General features: G+C 37.8%; 1 pseudogene; it reads left to right on the top strand.

The window, feature by feature from the left end:
• The window catches only part of LOC102819490, a 7,589-nt pseudogene extending 4,839 nt beyond the window's left edge, over nt 1–2,750 (top strand).
• The last annotated feature ends 3,519 nt before the right edge of the window (nt 2,751–6,269 follow it).

Here is a 6,269-nt window from a genome sequence, read left to right as displayed (position 1 = left end):
AAACCTGTATAGTGTTTCTGAATTTGTAAATCTTTATGGGTGCAGAAAACTTTATCTTACTTCTAATGAGAGGCTGGCTGTGGTTCATAGTCCAGTGCTTATCCTACAGACCCACTGTACTCACATTGGATGACAAAGGTGTAGAAAATTTCCATCACTGTAGAAAGTTCCATTGAATAGCATTGGTATATTACATTAATATTTAACCAATTGACAATAGGATTTCAGAATCAGGTTGCATGTTACATAATTCCTACTATCCCTAGATGTCCTTTTGTCATATTTGGTAGAGAAGAATATCAATATGCTCTTATTTGGAAAAGCTGGTGAATGGGTTTGGAGAAAATAAGTGAGATCACTGTTTAAAGAGCAATATATAATTGTCTCAAGTAAAAGAAAATTTAATGAGAAGGCTTAACAAATCTGTTTGTGATAAGATGTAAGTAATGCTTTTCAGGAATCCTGGTGTGGCACTGTGGGTTAATGCACCAGACTGTAGAACTGCAAGGCTGGCAGTCCAATCTCACCAGCCACTCCTTAGAAATCCTATATAGGATTGCTATGGGTCAGAATCGACTCAACTGCACTTAATAGTAACAACAATGCTTTTCAATCATTGTTGTTATAGTTAAGTGTGGTTGAGTCTGTCCCATCTCACAGTGACCCTTTATAAGGTTTCCCAAGAGTGGCTGGTGCGTTAGAACTACCGACCTTGTGGTTCAAACTGCCCTTGTGGTCCAGTGCTTCTCTTACAGTGCCACACCATGGTTATATATTTTTATTGATGCTGCTCTTGAATTTATTAAGGGGATGCTTTTTCACATGGTTGTTTCCTTGTTTTCATAACATATATTTTTTTTCCTTCTTATCTGTATCACTCTTTTTGTTTCCTTTCTTCTTCAGACAAGCCTCCCTGCAAGACCATCCCCATGCTTCCTTTAATGTTGCAGTGGGAATGCTGAAAAACATGAGTGGTTCTATGGAAATGGGGTAATGACTTTAGCTGCCTTTTCCCTTCTAGCTGAGATGTCATTTCTTCTAGTCCTGTCCTTGTATATTGCCTGTAATTGGCAGTCAAAAGAATAACATATGTATAGCTTAATTCCCACTCTTGCCTTTCTATGTACTTATATTGCTATGAGTTCTGATAAAAGTCAGAAAGCAAGAGAATTCAATATTCATATATGTGCATAGAGCCCACAGATTAAAATATTAAAGTTTTCAATGAACTGGAAATTAAAGACGAGGTTCATTCAGGGTGCTAAATATCTCCAGTGAATTCTTAGGGCTCCCTTGCGTAACAGCTTTATGGTTTTAAAGCATGGTTTTATAAAACAGAATTGTATAGCTAAGAATATAAGATAGATTGTTGTTGTTGTTAAGTGCCTTCAAGTAAGTTTCTACTCATAGCGATCCTATATAGGGTTTTGTAAGAGCAGCTGATGGGTTTGAACTGCTGCCCTTGTAGTTCACAGTCTAGTGCTGATCCTACAACACCACACTAGGAGACCATAAAGTAGATAAGGCAGACAGATAGTTCATTTATGCAAATTCTCTTTGTGTCCATTGTGTCCTCTTTCAGTTACTCAGCAGTCCTCAAGAGAAGTACTATTATTTTCTGTAGAGTTTTTCTGATGTTTTTTTGAGTATTTTGTAGTCTGTGACGTTTTTATGGTGCTATTTTGAGTCAGAGACATTTAGATAGGGCCCAACAAATAAAGCCTTAAACTTTCAGCTTATTTTTTAAAAACAGTAATGCAACTGTCATATATTTCATTACCAAGCAATGTGTATAGCCAACCTCCAAGTTTTAACCCAACCCTGAATCTTCATACTCCCTCTATTAACCTCTTCTCTAAGGCTGAGAGGACCCTGGTGGCAATGGTGGTTAGGCATTGGACTGTTAACTGCATGGTTGGCTGTTCAAATTAATCATTTACTCTATGGGAGAAAGATGAGGCTGTCTGCTGCCATAAAGAGTTATAGTTTGGAAAACACATATAGGTTTGAAATCAACTCAGTGGTAGTGGGGATTTTGTTTGTTTGTTTTTAGGTCAAGCTGAGGGCTAGGCAAAGGTCAGAAAGGGAAGGTTCAGTGAGGAGCTGAGGGACAGAGAAGTCTTGGTAATTGTTATCATAGTCAGGGCTCTTGGTTACACACACATTACTTGGTAATGAAAATGTAAAATGACCATTTTGAGGATGCCAAGTTGAAATGGTGCAGTCAAAATATTTAGTTTTACAATTGACAGATGCCATATGGGTAAATTGAATGGAGTCCCTTTTTAAACAGCATTTCCAACCCAAAATTTAGAATTTGCTTGCAAGAGAGGGGTGTCCCAGACATTACTTAAGACACTTGGCTTGAGAAAACTTCTCTAAATAGGGCAAAAGAGTCCAGCTGGACTCTGATATCCGAGGACTACTTCTTTGGGTAGGTCTGGTTTTATTATGAAGAATCTCCTGATGCAACCCAGATGAAATGGCACACATTTCCCTCAGCCCCTTAGCATGACTATAAACAGGTGTTAACCTGGCCCTTAGCCTGAACCCTTGGGACAGGCAGATGTTTTTAGTTTACTCTTTCTTTATATTACTAAACAACTGCCTCTCTTAGGAATGTCAAGATGCTTCTTACTGTTGCTGCATGTCAAGGGATCCAAGAGGCCCAGGAACTTCTGGAGAATGTTATTTGGACTGGAAACAAGCTCTTTCCAACTAAAAGAACAAGCCGTTTTTATAGATCATAATGTGTTCTGCATGCTCTTCCTGGAACGTGAGAATTTTCACTCTCATTTGTCCACTGTGATCTTGCAATGTTTTGTGAAATATGGAAGACAGTTTTAATGATAAGTTTATATGCTGCTGTATCATCAACTTGCTGTTTAAAATCCTTTAAGCAATACTTCAAGCAGCACTTATGTATTTTCCTGGGATCCAAATTAGACCACTTCTAGATAGAGGTATGCTTTATTATTACTCATGTCAGCTAAGTTTCAAGCCAGTGCGCATTATTTGAAATAGTAGAAGGGAAAGAAGGAAGAAACCTGTCACATCAGAGTTTTGGCTTCTTGGACGTGTTAGTTGGCATCCACAGATCCACTGAGGGAGATAAATTTATCATTAGCCTAATCTATGACATGTGGTGTTCTGCTTAAAATAAACTTGTTTTCATGTCTCTACATTTCAATTTTCTGCCCTATTAGGTTTCTATGCTATTTTATTGTATTTACTTTTCAATGCTCTACAAAAAAATTCTTTTATAGGAAAAAGAAAATGTGATTGCTATGAACAAAGAGAAAGGCTAAAATATAATAGTTAAAATTTATTCAGCACCTGCCACATTGTAAAGTACTTTCCTAATTTCTTTACTCATGTATTATCAGCCACTGTTTATAATTTTGAGGTGGGTAGTTGCAAAAATAATTTCTTTTAAAAGGATAATCACATGGCTAAATAGTTTACTGCACTGAAGTAGTCTTATCTTTTTTAAAGTATTACTTTTTAAAGTTGCCAAAACAAAGGTGTCAAGGAGCTCTGGTAGTGTAGTGGTTACGGGTTGGGCTGCTAACATCAAGGTCAGCAGTTTGAAACTACCAGCCATTCCATAGAAGAAAGATGAGGCTTTCAGCTCCTGTAAAGATTTACAGTCCCAGAAACCCTATTCAGGGTTGCTATGAGTTAGAACTGACTCCACGGCATATAACCACCACCACCACCACCACCAAGCAAAGGTGTAGCGAATTTAAGCTCTAAGTGTTGGGTTACAAGGTGAATGGTAAAGCGTGTATTTTTTTTTTTTTTTTAACTTTCATGGTCTGATTCTAGAGTTCACATTTCTAGCAAATTCTACTAATATTACTCCCCTGATTTTTAAAGAACTCCTTTGAATAACAAAATGAGAAGTATTATGGATTGACTTGGAATCCTGGTGTGGTGCTGTAGAATAGACCACTGGACTGCAAGGTCAGTTTGAACCACATACTATGTGGTTCAAACTCTCTAGTCACTTCTTGAAAACCCTATACAAGTTTGGAACTGATTTAACAGCACAACAACAACAACAACAATGGATTGACTTGTATTCCCTCAAAATATTTGTCATCTTGGCTGTGCCATGATTCTCTGTGGTTTGGCAGTTACATAGCGATATATTTTGGCAGTTACATAATGATGTAATCTGATTGATTAGCTGATCCAAGGGGATTAGAGAGCATGTAATACCCTTCCTCAGGTTACAGCCCTAATCTGATATAAAGGCAGTTTCCCTGGGGTACAGTCTGTATCACCTTTTATCTTACGAGGCATAAAATGAGAGGAAAGTGAACAGAGAAGTAAGGACATGACTACTACTAAGAAGAACTTTGAGCAAAGTGTCTATTTGGAGCCAAGTTTCCTGCACTGAGAATCTCATAGACCCGGGGGAAGATTGGTGATAAGACACATGAAGATCTCTAAAAACTCCAGGCCCACAGATCTAGAGACAAGAGACAAGGTTCTTCCCCTAGAGCCAACACAGAAAGAAAGAGAGCTTTTCTTAGAGTTGACATTCTGAATCTGAACGTCTAGACTCTTAAACTATAAGTTATGATCAAGCATGTGATCAAGAACTGATGGTATTTCACACTGAAGACAGTGGTGAAAAACAAGGACCCAGGAATTGATGGAATACTAATTGACATATTTCAACAACTGATTGCAACTCTGGAAGTTCTCACTCATCTATGCAAAAAAATTTGGAAGACAGCTACTGGGTCAATTTCTAAGAAGAGATACACATTTTCCAAAGCAAGGTGATCCAACAGAATGTGGAAATGACTGAACAGTTTCATTAGTACTGTATGCAGGAAAAGATTTACTTAAGATAATTAAAATACTGTTATAAGAATATATCAACAGGGAACTGCTGAAAAGTCAAGCCAGATTCAGAAAAGGACATGGAATAAGGAATATCATTGCTAATTTCAGGTGGATCTCTGTTAAAAGCAGGTAATACTAGAAGATGTTTACCTGTTTACCGTGACTATGCAATGGTATTCAACTGTGTGAGTCATAAAAAATTATGGATAACATTGTGAAGAAGGGGAATTATACAACACTTAGTGTGCTCATGCAGAATCTGTATATAGACCACAGCAAGGGGATACTGAGTGGTTTAAGTTTAGAAAAGATGTGCATTAGAGTTGTGTCCTCTCACCATACTTACTCAATCTGTATGCTGAGCAAATAATCTGAATAGCTAGACTATATGAAGAACATGACTTTGGAGGAAGGATCATTAACAACCTATGATATACAGACAACTCAGCCTTGCTTGCTGAAGTTAAAGGACTTGAAACTCATACTCATGTAGATCAAAGAACATAGTATGGATTGCATCTCAGTGTAACAACAGAAAATCCTCACATGATAATGGAAGAAAATAATGAAGTTGTCAAGGAGTTCATTATAACTTTGATAGACAGTCAAAACCCATGGAAGCAGTAGTAAAGAAATCAACCTACTGCATTGGGCAAATCTGCTGCAAAAACGTCTCTGTAAAGTGTTCAAAGCAAAGAGATCACTTTTGAGAACTAAAGTGAATTTGGCCCAAGCCATGCTGTTTTCAATTTCTTCATATGCATGTGAAAACTAGATATTAACTAAGGGAGACCAAAGAAGAATTGTTGCATTTGAGTTATAGTGGTGGCAAAAAATACTAAATATACTATGGGCTGCCATAAAATGAACAAATCTGTTTTGAAGAAGTACAGCTAGAATTCTCCGTAGGATTAAGAATAGTGAAACTTGGTCAGCAATACCACAGAATACCAGGTGAAGAGTGTTCCAGGCAGAGCTCCAAAACTTGGAACCATATAGGTAGGAATATTTTTAAAGTTTGAAGACTTATCATTAGTGGAACTTGTAATGGAAATAATAAATTTTGTATTTTTTAATCTGCTGGGCTCAATGGCCCAGAGCCAACAACTTGGGTGAGACCAAATGGCAAGACCAAATGGGGGAGCAGACCCACCATGGAATAATGCTGCAAGAACCTCAGAGCAAAGGTAGACAATACACTTTGTTGGTTTTGCTTTGTTCTGATTTTTTTCTTCTTTTTGGTATCTGTTCATTGGCCCCCCCACTGTTTGCACACCTCTATTCTGGTGACTAGAGAGGGAGCCTGAGCGACTGGACACCCCCTACCCCCCCAACTGGTGTATTCTTCTGCCATGCATGTGCATAGATACTCTCAGCCCAAAAGCCATCCCTGAACTGTTTTTCAATAG

The sequence above is a fragment of the Chrysochloris asiatica genome, unplaced genomic scaffold (assembly GCF_000296735.1).
Source record: "Chrysochloris asiatica unplaced genomic scaffold, ChrAsi1.0 scaffold00377, whole genome shotgun sequence".
Classification (NCBI taxonomy): Eukaryota; Metazoa; Chordata; class Mammalia; order Afrosoricida; family Chrysochloridae; genus Chrysochloris; species Chrysochloris asiatica.
Note: the sequence above shows the minus strand (reverse complement) of the source record. Positions and strands in the feature narration are given on the sequence as shown.